The sequence below is a fragment of the Dermacentor silvarum genome, chromosome 2 (genome assembly GCF_013339745.2).
Source record: "Dermacentor silvarum isolate Dsil-2018 chromosome 2, BIME_Dsil_1.4, whole genome shotgun sequence".
Classification (NCBI taxonomy): Eukaryota; Metazoa; Arthropoda; class Arachnida; order Ixodida; family Ixodidae; genus Dermacentor; species Dermacentor silvarum.
The window spans coordinates 11,996,615-12,011,619 of record NC_051155.1 but is presented as its reverse complement, the minus strand read 5'-3'; the positions used below and the strand labels follow the sequence as shown (position 1 = coordinate 12,011,619).

The 15,005-nt window shown below is 50.9% G+C and overlaps 1 long non-coding RNA gene across 1 annotated transcript; it reads left to right on the top strand.

Moving 5' to 3' along the window:
• The first annotated feature begins 261 nt into the window (after nt 1-261).
• On the top strand, nt 262-12,357 carry LOC125943611 (uncharacterized). The gene is made up of 3 exons (XR_007465794.1): nt 262-506; nt 1,667-1,774; nt 12,319-12,357. It is a non-coding gene; the product is annotated as an uncharacterized LOC125943611 (long non-coding RNA).
• Nucleotides 12,358-15,005: the final 2,648 nt, after the last annotated feature.

Here is a 15,005-nt window from a genome sequence, read left to right as displayed (position 1 = left end):
TCCCTTCGAGCTAAAAAAGTCGTGCAACATCAGTAGCTCTCTGGGGCGTGTAACCGGCTCTGCTATGGCGGCGCCGTTCACGACTATGCTATATTTCATGCAGGTGTATGCAGGAAGTTATATTCGACGGCTTTGTCAACGCATCGTGTTTGACCACGACTGCGCAGATGCATCACCGGCACCATTCCAGTATAACCGATTTGAGGATCAAGCGGAAAGTGGAATATGTTAGGGCAACGAATTTGGAAGGTGCGGTCTTCTGGACAACGAACCTTGGGTGATCTACGTACATCACTTCGAGCTACATAAGTCGTGCAACATCAGTCGCTCTCTGAGGCGTGGAACCGGCTCTGCAATGGCGGGGCCGTTCACGACTTTGCTGTATTTCATGCAGGTGTATGCATGAAGTGATTTTCGACAGCTTTGTCACCGCATCGAGTTTGACGGCGACTGCGCGGATATTCGGAAGGTGCGGTCTTCTGGACAACGAACCTTGGGCGATCTACGTACATCACTTCGAGCTACATAAGTCGTGCAACATCAGTCGCTCTCTGGGGCGTGGAACCGGCTCTGCGATGGCGGGGGCGTTCACGACTTTGCTGTATTACATGCAGGTGTATGCAGGAAGTGATTTTCGACAGCTTTGTCACCGCATCGAGTTTGACGGCGACTGCGAAGATGCATCACCGGGACAATTCCAATATAACCCATTTGAGGATCAGGCGGAAAGTGGAATATGGCAGACCAACGAATTTGGAAATTGCCGTCTTCTGGACAACGAATCTTGGGCGACCTACGTACATCACTTCGAGCTACAAAAGTCGTGCAACATCAGCTGCTCTCTGGGGCGTGGAACCGGCTCTGCGATGGCGGGGCCATTAACCAATTCGCTGTATTTCATGCAGGTGTATGCAGAAAGTGATTTTCGACAGCTTTGTCACCGCATCGAGTTTGACGGCGAATGCGCAGATGAATCACCGGGACCATTCCAGTATAAGCGATTTGAGGATCAAGCGGAAAGTGGAATATGTCAGGCCAACGAATTTGGAAATTGCCGTCTTCTCGACAACAAATCTTGGGCGATCTACGTACATCACTTCGAGCTACAAAAGTCGTGCAACATCAGTTGCTCTCTGGGGCGTGGAACCGGCTCTGCGATGGCGGGCCATTCACCACTTTGCTGTATTTCATGCAGGTGTATGCAGAAAGTGATTTTCGACAGCTTTGTCACCGCATCGAGTTTGACGGCGAATGCGCAGATGCATCACCGGGACCATTCCAGTATAACCGGTTTGAGGATCAAGCGGAAAGTGGAATAGGTAGGGCCAACGAATGGAAGGTGCGGTCTTCAGGACAACGAACCTTGGGTGATCTACGTACATCACTTCGAGCTAAAAAGTCGTGCAACATCAGTCGCTCTCTGGGGCGCGCAACCGGCTCTGCGATGGCGGGGGCGTTCACGACTTTGCTGTATTTCATGAAGGTGTATGCAGGAAGTGATTTTCGACAGCTTTGTCACCGCATCGAGTTTCACGGCGACTGCGAAGATGCATCACCGGGACAATTCCAGTTTAACCCATTTGAGGATCAGGCGGAAAGTGGAATATGTCAGGCCACCGAATTCGAAAGGTGCGGTCTTCTGGACAACGAACCTTGAGCGATCTAGGTACATTACTTCGAGCTACATAAGTCGTGCAACATCAGTCGCTCTCTGGGGCGTGGAACCGGCTCTGCGATGGCGGGGGCGTTCACGACTTTGCTGTATTTCATGCAGGTGTATGCACGAAGTGATTTTCGAAAGCTTTATCACCGCATCGAGTTTGACGGCGACTGCGAAGATGCATCACCTGGACAATTCCAGTATAACCGATTTGAGGATCAAGCGGAAAGTGGAATATGGCAGGCCAACGAATTTGGAAATTGCCGTCTTCTGGACAACGAATCTTGGGCGACCTACGTACATCACTTCGAGCTACAAAAGTCGTGCAACATCAGTTGCTCTCTGGGGCGTGGAACCGGCTCTGCGATGGCGGGGCCATTAACCAATTCGCTGTATTTCATGCAGGTGTATGTAGAGAGTGATTTTCGACAGCTTTGTCACCGCATCGAGTTTGACGGCGAATGCGCAGATGAATCACCGGGACCATTCCAGTATAACCGATTTGAGGATCAAGCGGAAAGTGGAATATGTTAGGCCAACGAATTTGGAAATTGCCGTCTTCTCGACAACAAAACTTGGGCGATCTACGTACATCACTTCGAGCTACATAAGTCGTGCAACATCAGTCGCTCTCTGGGGCGTGGAACCGGCTCTGCGATGGCGGGGGCGTTCACGACTTTGCTGTATTTCATGCAGGTGTATGCACGAAGTGATTTTCGACAGCTTTATCACCGCATCGAGTTTGACGGCGACTGCGAAGATGCATCACCTGGACAATTCCAGTATAACCGATTTGAGGATCAAGCGGAAAGTGGAATATGGCAGGCCAACGAATTTGGAAATTGCTGTCTTCTGGACAACGAATCTTGGGCGACCTACGTACATCACTTCGAGCTACAAAAGCCGTGCAACATCAGTTGCTCTCTGGTGCGTGGAACCGGCTCTGCGATGGCGGGGCCATTCACCACTTTGCTTTATTTCATGCAGGTGTATGCAGAAAGTGATTTTCGACAGCTTTGTCCCCGCATCGAGTTTGACGGCGAATGCGCAGATGCATCACAGGGACCATTCCAGTATAACCGGTTTGAGGATCAAGCGGAAAGTGGAATATGTAAGGCCACCGAATGGAAGGTGCGGTCTTCAGGACAACGAACCTTGGGTGATCTAGGTACATCACTTCGAGCTAAAAAAGTCGTGCAACATCAGTCGCTCTCTGGGGCGTGGAACCGGCTCTGCGATGGCGGGGGCGTTCACGACTTTGCTGTATTTCATGCAGGTGTATGCACGAAGTGATTTTCGACAGCTTTGTCACCGCATCGAGTTTGACGGCGACTGCGAAGATGCATCACCGGGACAATTCCAGTATAACCGATTTGAGGATCAAGCGGAAAGTGGAATATGGCAGGCCAACGAATTTGGAAATTGCCGTCTTCTGGACAACGAATCTTGGGCGACCTACGTACATCACTTCGAGCTACAAAAGTCGTGCAACATCAGCTGCTCTCTGGGGCGTGGAACCGGCTCTGCGATGGCGGGGCCATTAACCAATTCGCTGTATTTCATGCAGGTGTATGCAGAAAGTGATTTTCGACAGCTTTGTCACCGCATCGAGTTTGACGGCGAATGCGCAGATGAATCACCGGGACCATTCCAGTATAACCGATTTGAGGATCAAGCGGAAAGTGGAATATGTCAGGCCAACGAATTTGGAAATTGCCGTCTTCTCGACAACAAATCTTGGGCGATCTACGTACATCACTTCGAGCTACAAAAGTCGTGCAACATCAGTTGCTCTCTGGGGCGTGGAACCGGCTCTGCGATGGCGGGCCATTCACCACTTTGCTGTATTTCATGCAGGTGTATGCAGAAAGTGATTTTCGACAGCTTTGTCACCGCATCGAGTTTGACGGCGAATGCGCAGATGCATCACCGGGACCATTCCAGTATAACCGGTTTGAGGATCAAGCGGAAAGTGGAATATGTAGGGCCAACGAATGGAAGGTGCGGTCTTCAGGACAACGAACCTTGGGTGATCTACGTACATCACTTCGAGCTAAAAAAGTCGTGCAACATCAGTCGCTCTCTGGGGCGCGCAACCGGCTCTGCGATGGCGGGGGCGTTCACGACTTTGCTGTATTTCATGAAGGTGTATGCAGGAAGTGATTTTCGACAGCTTTGTCACCGCATCGAGTTTGACGGCGACTGCGAAGATGCATCACCGGGACAATTCCAGTTTAACCCATTTGAGGATCAGGCGGAAAGTGGAATATGTCAGGCCACCGAATTCGAAAGGTGCGGTCTTCTGGACAACGAACCTTGAGCGATCTAGGTACATTACTTCGAGCTACATAAGTCGTGCAACATCAGTCGCTCTCTGGGGCGTGGAACCGGCTCTGCGATGGCGGGGGCGTTCACGACTTTGCTGTATTTCATGCAGGTGTATGCACGAAGTGATTTTCGAAAGCTTTATCACCGCATCGAGTTTGACGGCGACTGCGAAGATGCATCACCTGGACAATTCCAGTATAACCGATTTGAGGATCAAGCGGAAAGTGGAATATGGCAGGCCAACGAATTTGGAAATTGCCGTCTTCTGGACAACGAATCTTGGGCGACCTACGTACATCACTTCGAGCTACAAAAGTCGTGCAACATCAGTTGCTCTCTGGGGCGTGGAACCGGCTCTGCGATGGCGGGGCCATTCACCAATTCGCTGTATTTTATGCAGGTGTATGTAGAGAGTGATTTTCGACAGCTTTGTCACCGCATCGAGTTTGACGGCGAATGCGCAGATGAATCACCGGGACCATTCCAGTATAACCGATTTGAGGATCAAGCGGAAAGTGGAATATGTTAGGCCAACGAATTTGGAAATTGCCGTCTTCTCGACAACAAAACTTGGGCGATCTACGTACATTACTTCGAGCTACAAAAGTCGTGCAACATCAGTTGCTCTCTGGGGCGTGGAACCGGCTCTGCGATGGCGGGGCCATTCATCACTTTGCTGTATTTCATGCAGGTGTATGCAGGAAGTGATTTTCGACAGCTTTGTCACCGCATCGAGTTTGACGGCGAATGCGCAGATGCATCACCGGGACCATTCCAGTATAACCGGTTTGATGATCAAGCGGAAAGTGGAATATCTAAGGCCAACGAATGGAAGGTGCGGGCTTCAGGACAACGAACCTTGGGTGATCTACGTACATCACTTCGAGCTAAAAAAGTCGTGCAACATCAGACGCTTTCTGGGGCGTGTAACCGGCTCTGATATGATGGGGCTGTTCACGACTGTTCTGTATTTCATCCAGGTGTATGCAGGAAGTGATTTTCGACAGCTTTGTCACCGAATCGTGTTTACAGTGACTGCGCAGATGCAACACCGGGACCATTCCAGTATAACCGATTTTAGGATCAAGCAGAAAGTGGAACATGTCAGGCCACCGAATTCGGACGGTGCGGTCTTCTGGACAACGAACGTTGGGCGATCTACGTACATCACTTCGAGCTACAGAAGTCTTGCAACATCAGTCACTCTCTGGGGCTTGGAACCGGCTCTGCGATGGCGGAGTCGTTCACGACTTTGCTGTATTTCATGCAGGTATAGGCAGGAAGTGATTTTCGACAGCTTTGTCACCGCATCGAGTTTCACGACGACTGGAATGGAAGGTGCGGTCTTCTGGACAACGAACCTTGGGTGATCTACGTACATCACTTCGAGCTACATATATCGTGCAACATCAGTCGCTCTCTGGGGCGTGTAACCGGCTCTGCTATGGCGGGGCTGTTCACGACTTTGCTGTATTTCATGCAGGTGTATGCAGGAAGTGATTTTCGACAGATTTGTAACCGCATCGAGTTTGACGGCGACTGCGCGGATATTCGGAAGGTGCGGTCTTCTGGACAACGAACCTTGAGCGATCTACGTACATCACTTCGAGCTACTTAAGTCGTGCAACATCAGTCGCTCTCTGGGGCGTGGTACCGGCTCTGCGATAGCGGGCCCGTTCAGGACTTTGCTGTATTTCATGAAGGTGTATGCAGGAAGTCATTTTCGACAGCTTTGTCACCGCATCGAGTTTGACGACGACTGCGCAGATGCATCACCGGGACCCTTCCCGTATAACCGATTTGAGGATCAAGCGGAAAGTGGAATATGTCAGGCCAACAAATTTGGAAGGTGTGGTCTTCTGGACAACGAACTTTGGGTGATCTACGTACATCACTTCGAGCTATATAAGTCGTGCAACATCAGTCGCTCTCTGAGGCTTGGAACCGGCTCTGCAATGGCGGGGCCGTTCATGACTTCGCTGTATTTCATGCAGGTGTATGCAGGAAGTGATTTTCGACAGATTTGTAACCGCGTCGAGTTTGATGGCGACTGCGCGGATATTCGGAAGGTGCGGTCTTTTGGACAACAAACCTTGGGCGATCTATGTACATCACTTCGAGCTACATAGGTCGTGCAACATCAGTCGCTCTCTGGGGCGTGGAACCGGCTCTGCGATGGCGGGGCCGTTGACGACTTTGCTGTATTTCATGCAGGTGTATGCAGAAAGTGATTTTCGACAGCTTTGTCACCGCGTCGAGTTTGATGGCGACTGTGCGGATATTCGGAAGGTGCGGTCTTTTGGACAACAAACCTTGGGCGATCTATGTACATCACTTCGAGCTACATAGGTCGTGCAACATCAGTCGCTCTCTGGGGCGGGGAACCGGCTCTGCGATGGCGGGGGCGTTCACGACTTTGCTGTATTTCATGCAGGTGTATGCAGAAAGGGATTTTCGACAGCTTTGTCACCGCGTCGAGTTTGATGGCGACTGCGCGGATATTCGGAAGGTGCGGTTTTCTGGACAACGAACCTTGAGCGATCTACGTACATCACTTCGAGCTACATAAGTCATGCAACATCAATCGCTCTCTGGGGCGTGTAACCGGCTCTGCTATGGCGGGGCCGTTCACGACTTTGCTGTATTTCATGCAAGTGTATGCAGGAAGTGATTTTCGACAGCTTTGTCACCACACCGTGTTTACAGTGACTGCGCAGATGCATCACCGGGACCATTCCAGTATAACCAATTTGAGGATCAAGCAAAAAGTGGAATATGTCAGGCCACCGAATTCGGAAGGTGCGGTCTTCTGGACAACGAACCTTGGGCGATCTACGTACATCACTTCGAGCTACACAAGTCTTGCAACATCAGTCCCTCTCTGGGGCTTGGAACCGGCTTTGCGAAGGCCGAGCCGTTCACGACTTTGCTGTATTTCATCCAGGTGTATGCAGGAAGTGATTTTCGACAGCTTTGTCACCGCATCGAGTTTGACGGCGAATGCGAAGATGCATCACCAGGACCATTCCAGTATAACCGATTTGAGGTTCAAGCGGAAAGTGAAATATGGCAGGCCAACGAATTTGGAAATTGCCTTCTTCTCGACAACGAATCTTGGGCGATCTACGTACATCACTTCGAGCTACAAAAGTCGTGCAACATCAGTTGCTCTCTGGGGCGTGGAACCGGCTCTGCGATGGCGGGGCCGTTGACGACTTTGCTGTATTTCATGCAGGTGTATGCAGAAAGTGATTTTCGACAGCTTTGTAACCGCATCGAGTTTGACGGCGACTGCGCGGATATTCGGAAGGTGCGGTCTTCTGGACAACGAACCTTGAGCGATCTACGTACATCACTTCGAGCTACATAAGTCGTGCAACATCAGTTGCTCTCTGGGGCGTGGAACCGGCTCTGCGATGGCGGGGCCGTTGACGACTTTGCTGTATTTTATGCAGGTGTATGCAGAAAGCGATTTTCGACAGCTTTGTCACCGCATCGAGTTTGACGGCGACTGCGAAGCTGCATCACCGGGACAATTCCAGTATAACCGATTTGAGGATCAAGCGGAAAGTGGAATATGGCAGGCCAACGAATTTGGAAATTGCCGTCTTCTGGACAACGAATCTTGGGCGATATAGGTACATCACTTCGAGCTACAAAAGTCGTGCAACATCAGCTGCTCTCTGGCGCGTGGAACCGGCTCTGTGATGGCGGGGCCATTAACCACTTCGCTGTATTTCATGCAGGTGTATGCAGGAAATGATTTTCGACAGCTTTGTCACGGCATCGAGTTTCACGACGACTGCGCAGATGCATCACCGGGACCATTCCAGTATAACCGATTTGAGCATCAAGCGGAAAGTGAAATATGGCAGGCCAACGAATTTGGAAATTGCCGTCTTCTCGACAACGAATCTTGGGCGATCTACGTACATCACTTCGAGCTACAAAAGTCGTGCAACATCAGTTGCTCTCTGGGACGTGGAACCGGCTGTGCGATGGCGGGGCCATTCACCACTTTGCTGTATTTCATGTAGCTGTATGCAGAAAGTGATTTTCGACAGCTTTGTCACCGCATCGAGTTTGACGGCGAATGCACAGATGCATCACCGGGACCATTCTAGTATAACCGGTTTGAGGATCAAGCAGAAAGTAGAATATGTAAGGCGAACGAATGGAAGGTGCGGTCTTCTGGACAACGAACCTTGGGTGATCTACGTACATCACTTAGAGCTACATATATCGTGCAACATCAGTCGCTCTCTGGGGCGTGTAACCGGCTCTGCTATGGCGGGGCTGTTCACGACTTTGCTGTATTTTATCCAGGTGTATGCAGGAAGATATTTTCGACAGCTTTGTCACCGCATCGAGTTTGACGGTGACTGCGCAGATGCACCACCGGGACCATTCCAGTATAACCAATTTGAGGATCAAGCGGAAAGTGGAATATGTCAGGGCAACGAATTCGGAAGGTGCGGTCTTCTGGACAACGAACCTTGGGCGATCTTCGTACATAACTTCGAGCTACATAAGTCTTGCAACATCAGTCACTCTCTGGGGCTTGGAACCGGCTTTGCGATGGCGGAGCCGTTCATGACTTCGCTGTATTTCATGCAGGTGTAGGCAGGAAGTGATTTTCGACAGCTTTGTCACCGCATCGAGTTTCACGACGACTGGAATGGAAGGTGCGGTCTTCTGGACAACGAACCTTGGGTGATCTACGTACATCACTTCGAGCTACATATATCGTGCAACATCAGTCGCTCTCTGGGGCGTGTAACCGGCTCTGCTATGGCGGGGCTGTTCACGACTTTGCTGTATTTCATGCAGGTGTATGCAGGAAGTGATTTTCGACAGATTTGTAACCGCATCGAGTTTGACGGCGACTGCGCGGATATTCGGAAGGTGCGGTCTTCTGGACAACGAACCTTGAGCGATCTACGTACATCACTTCGAGCTACTTAAGTCGTGCAACATCAGTCGCTCTCTGGGGCGTGGTACCGGCTCTGCGATAGCGGGCCCGTTCAGGACTTTGCTGTATTTCATGAAGGTGTATGCAGGAAGTCATTTTCGACAGCTTTGTCACCGCCTCGAGTTTGACGACGACTGCGCAGATGCATCACCGGGACCCTTCCAGTATAACCGATTTGAGGATCAAGCGGAAAGTGGTATATGTCAGGCCAACAAATTTGGAAGGTGTGGTCTTCTGGACAACGAACTTTGGGTGATCTACGTACATCACTTCGAGCTATATAAGTCGTGCAACATCAGTCGCTCTCTGAGGCTTGGAACCGGCTCTGCAATGGCGGGGCCGTTCATGACTTCGCTGTATTTCATGCAGGTGTATGCAGGAAGTGATTTTCGACAGATTTGTAACCGCGTCGAGTTTGATGGCGACTGCGCGGATATTCGGAAGTTGCGGTCTTTTGGACAACAAACCTTGGGCGATCTATGTACATCACTTCGAGCTACATAGGTCGTGCAACATCAGTCGCTCTCTGGGGCGGGGAACCGGCTCTGCGATGGCGGGGGCGTTCACGACTTTGCTGTATTTCATGCAGGTGTATGCAGAAAGTGATTTTCGACAGCTTTGTCACCGCGTCGAGTTTGATGGTGACTGCGCGGATATTCGGAAGGTGCGGTCTTTTAGACAACAAACCTTGGGCGATCTATGTACATCACTTCGAGCTACATAGGCCGTGCAACATCAGTCGCTCTCTGGGGCGTGGAACCGGCTCTGCGATGGCGGGGCCGTTGACGACTTTGCTGTATTTCATGCAGGTGTATGCAGAAAGTGATTTTCGACAGCTTTGTCACCGCGTCGAGTTTGATGGCGACTGCGCGGATATTCGGAAGGTGCGGTCTTTTGGACAACAAACCTTGGGCGATCTATGTACATCACTTCGAGCTACATAGGTCGTGCAACATCAGTCGCTCTCTGGGGCGGGGAACCGGCTCTGCGATGGCGGGGGCGTTCACGACTTTGCTGTATTTCATGCAGGTGTATGCAGGAAGTGCTTTTCGACAGATTTGTAACCGCATCGAGTGACGCCGACTGCGCGGATATTCGGAAGGTGCGGTCTTCTGGACAACGAACCTTGGGCGATCTACGTACATCACTTCGAGCTACATAAGTCGTGCAACATCAATCGCTCTCTGGGGCGTGTAACCGGCTTTGCTATGGCGGGGCCGTTCACGACTTTGCTGTTTTTCATGCATGTGTATGCAGGAAGTGATTTTCGACAGCTTTGTCACCACATCGTGTTTACAGTGACTGCGCAGATGCATCACCGGGACCATTCCAGTATAACCAATTTGAGGATCAAGCAGAAAAGGGAATATCTCAGGCCACCGAATTCGGAAGGTGCGGTCTTCTGGACAACGAACCTTGGGCGATCTACGTACATCCCTTCGAGCTACATAAGTCTTGCAACATCAGTCACTCTCTGGGGCTTGAAACCGGCTTTGCGATGGCGGAGCCGTTCACGACTTTGCTGTATTTCATGCAGGTGTAGGCAGGAAGTGATTTTCGACAGCTTTGTCACCGCATCGAGTTTCACGACGACTGCGCAGATGCATCACCAGGACCATTCCAGTATAACCGATTTGAGGTTCAAGCGGAAAGTGAAATATGGCAGGCCAACGAATTTGGAAATTGCCTTCTTCTCGACAACGAATCTTGGGCGATCTACGTACATCACTTCGAGCTACAAAAGTCGTGCAACATCAGTTGCTCTCTGGGGCGTGGAACCGGCTCTGCGATGGCGGGGCCGTTGACGACTTTGCTGTATTTCATGCAGGTGTATGCAGAAAGTGATTTTCGACAGCTTTGTAACCGCATCGAGTTTGACGGCGACTGCGCGGATATTCGGAAGGTGCGGTCTTCTGGACAACGAACCTTGAGCGATCTACGTACATCACTTCGAGCTACATAAGTCGTGCAACATCAGTTGCTCTCTGGGGCGTGGAACCGGCTCTGCGATGGCGGGGCCGTTGACGACTTTGCTGTATTTTATGCAGGTGTATGCAGAAAGTGATTTTCGACAGCTTTGTAACCGCATCGAGTTTGACGGCGACTGCGCGGATATTCGGAAGGTGCGGTCTTCTGGACAACGAACCTTGAGCGATCTACGTACATCACTTCGAGCTACAAAAGTCGTGCAACATCAGTTGCTCTCTTGGGCGTGGAACCGGCTCTGCGATGGCGGGGCCATTGACGACTTTGCTGTATTTCATGCAGGTGTATGCAGAAAGTGATTTTCGACAGCTTTGTAACCGCATCGAGTTTGACGGCGACTGCGCGGATATTCGGAAGGTGCGGTCTTCTGGACAACGAACCTTGGGCGATCTACGTACATCACTTCGAGCTACATAAGTCGTGCAACATCAGTCGCTCTCTGGGGCGTGTAACCGGCTTTGCTATGGCGGGGCCGTTCACGACTTTGCTGTTTTTCATGCATGTGTATGCAGGAAGTGATTTTCGACAGCTTTGTCACCACATCGTGTTTACAGTGACTGCGCAGATGCATCACCGGGACCATTCCAGTATAACCAATTTGAGGATCATGCAGAAAAGGGAATATGTCTGGCCACCGAATTCGGAAGGTGCGGTCTTCTGGACAACGAACCTTGGGCGATCTACGTACATCACTTCGAGCTACATAAGTCTTGCAACATCAGTCACTCTCTGGGGCTTGGAACCGGCTTTGCGATGGCGGAGCCGTTCACGACTTTGCTGTATTTCATGCAGGTGTAGGCAGGAAGTGATTTTCGACAGCTTTGTCACCGCATCGAGTTTCACGACGACTGCGCAGATGCATCACCAGGACCATTCCAGTATAACCGATTTGAGGTTCAAGCGGAAAGTGAAATATGGCAGGCCAACGAATTTGGAAATTGCCTTCTTCTCGACAACGAGTCTTGGGCGATCTACGTACATCACTTCGAGCTACATAAGTCGTGCAACATCAGTCGCTCTCTGAGGCGTGGAACCGGCTCTGCGATGGCGGGGGCGTTTACCACTTTGCTGTATTTCATGCAGGTGTATGCAGATAGTGATTTTCGACAGCTTTGTCACCGCATCGAGTTTGACGGCGAATGCGCAGATGCATCACCGGGACCATTCCAGTATAACCGGTTTGAGGATCAAGAGGAAAGTGGAATATGTAAGGCCAACGAATGGAAGATGCGGTCTTGTGGACAACGAACCTTGGGTGATCTACGTACATCACTTCGAGCTGCACAGGTCGTGCAACATCAGTCGCTCTCTGGGGCGTGTAACCGGCTCTGATATGATGGGGCTGTTCACGACTTTGCTGTATTTCATCCAGGTGTATGCAGGAAGTGATTTTCGACAGCTTTGTCTCCGCATCGAGTTTGACGGCGACTGCGAAGCTGCATCACCGGGACAATTCCAGTATAACCGATTTGAGGATCAAGCGGAAAGTGGAATACGGCAGGCCAACGAATTTGGAAATTCCCGTCTTCTGGACAACGAATCTTGGGCGATCTACGTACATCACTTCGAGCTACATAAGTCGTGCAACATCAGTCGCTCTCTGGGGCCTGGAACCGGCTTGGCGATGGCGGGCCCGTTCAGGACTTTGCTGTATTTCATGATGGTGTATGCAGGAAGTGGTTTTCGACAGCTTTGTCACCGCATCAAGTTTGACGACAACTGCGCAGATGCATCACCGGGACCATTCCAGTATAACCCATTTGAGGATCAAGCGGAAAGTGGAATATGTCAGGGCAACGCATTCGGAAGGTGTGGTTTTCTGGACAACGAACCTTGGGCGATCTACGTACATCACTTCGCGCTAAATAAGTCGTGCAACATCAGTCGCTCTCTGGGGCGTGGAACCGGCTCTGCGATGGCGGGCCCGTTCAGGACTTTGCTTTATTTCATGAAGGAAGTGGTTTTCGACAGCTTTGTCACCGCATCGAGTTTGACGACGACGGCGCAGATGCATCACCGGGACCATTCCAGTATAACCGATTTGAGGATCAAGCGGAAAGTGGAATATGTCAGGGCAACGAATTTGGAAGGTGCGGTCTTCTGCACAACGAACCTTGGGTGATCTACGTACGTTACTTCGAGCTACATAAGTCGTGCAACATCAGTCGCTCTCTGAGGCGTGAATCCGGCTCTGCAATGGCGGGGCCGTTCACGACTTCGCTGTATTTCATGCAGGTGTATGCAGGAAGTGATTTTCGACAGATTTGTAACCGCATAGAGTTTGACGTTGACTGCGCGGATATTCGGAAGGTGCGGTCTTCTGGACAACGAACCTTGGGCGATCTACGTACATCACTTCGAGCTACATAAGTCCTGCAACATCAGTCGCTCTCTGGGTCGTGGAACCGGCTCTGAGATGGCGGGGCCGTTCACGACTTTGCAGTATTTCATGCAGGTGTAGGCAGGAAGTGATTTTCGACAGCTTTGTCACCGCATCGAGTTTCACGACGACTGCGCAGATGCATCAACAGGACCATTCCAGTATAACCGATTTGGGGATCAAGCGGAAAGTGAAATATGGCAGGCCAACGAATTCGGAAGGTGCGGTCTTCTGGACAACGAAGCTTGAGTGATCTACGTACAATCACTCCGAGCTACATAAGTAGTGCATCATGAGTAGCTCTCTGGGGCGTGGAACCGGCTCTGAGATGGCGGGGCCGTTCACGGCTTTGCTGTATTTCATGCAGGTGTTTGCAGGAAGTGATTTTCGACAGCTTTGTCACCGCATCGTGTTTAGAGTGACTGCGCAAATGCATCACCGGGACCATTCCAGTATAACCGATTTGAGGATCAAGCAGAAAGTGAAATATGTCAGGCCACCGAATTCGGAAGGTGCGGTCTTCTGGACAACGAACCTTGGGCGATCTCCGTACATAACTTCGAGCTACATAAGTCTTGCAACATCAGTCACTCTCTGGGGCTTGGAACCGGCTTTGAGATGGCGGAGCCGTTCACGACTTTGCAGTATTTCATGCAGGTGTAGGCAGGAAGTGATTTTCGACAGCTTTGTCACCGCATCGAGTTTCACGACGACTGCGCAGATGCATCACCAGGACCATTCCAGTATAACCGATTTGGGGATCAAGCGGAAAGTGGAATATGTCAGGCCAACAAATTTGGAAGGTGTGGTCTTCTGGACAACGAACTTTGGGTGATCTACGTACATCACTTCGAGCTATATAAGTCGTGCAACATCAGTCGCTCTCTGAGGCGTGGAACCGGCTCTGCAATGGCGGGGCCGTTCACGACTTCGCTGTATTTCATGCAGGTGTATGCAGGAAGTGATTTTCGAAAGCTTTGTAACCGCATCGAGTTTGACGGCGACTGCGCGGATATTCGGAAGGTGCGGTCTTCTGGACAACGAACCTTGAGCGATCTACGTACATCACTTCGAGCTACATAAGTCGTGCAACATCAGTCGCTCTCTGGGGCGTGGAACCGGCTCTGCGATAGCGGGCCCGTTCAGGTCTTTGCTGTATTTCATGAAGGTGTATGCAGGAAGTGGTTTTCCACAGCTTTGTCACCGCGTCGAGTTTGATGGCGACTGCGCGGATATTCGGAAGGTGCGGTCTTTTGGACAACAAACCTTGGGCGATCTATGTACATCACTTCGAGCTACATAGGTCGTGCAACATCACTCGCTCTCTGGGGCGGGGAACCGGCTCTGCGATGGTGGGGGCGTTCACGACTTTGCTGTATTTCATGCAGGTGTATGCAGGAAGTCATTTTCGACAGCTTTGTCACCGCATCGAGTTTGATGACGACTGCGCAGATGCATCACCGGGACCCTTCCAGTATAACCGATTTGAGGATCTAGCGGAAAGTGGAATATGTCAGGCCAACAAATTTGGAAGGTGTGGTCTTCTGGACAACGAACTTTGGGTGATCTACGTACATCACTTCGAGCTATATAAGTCGTGCAACATCAGTCGCTCTCTGAGGCGTGGAACCGGCTCTGCAATGGCGGGGCCGTTCACGACTTCGCTGTATTTCATGCAG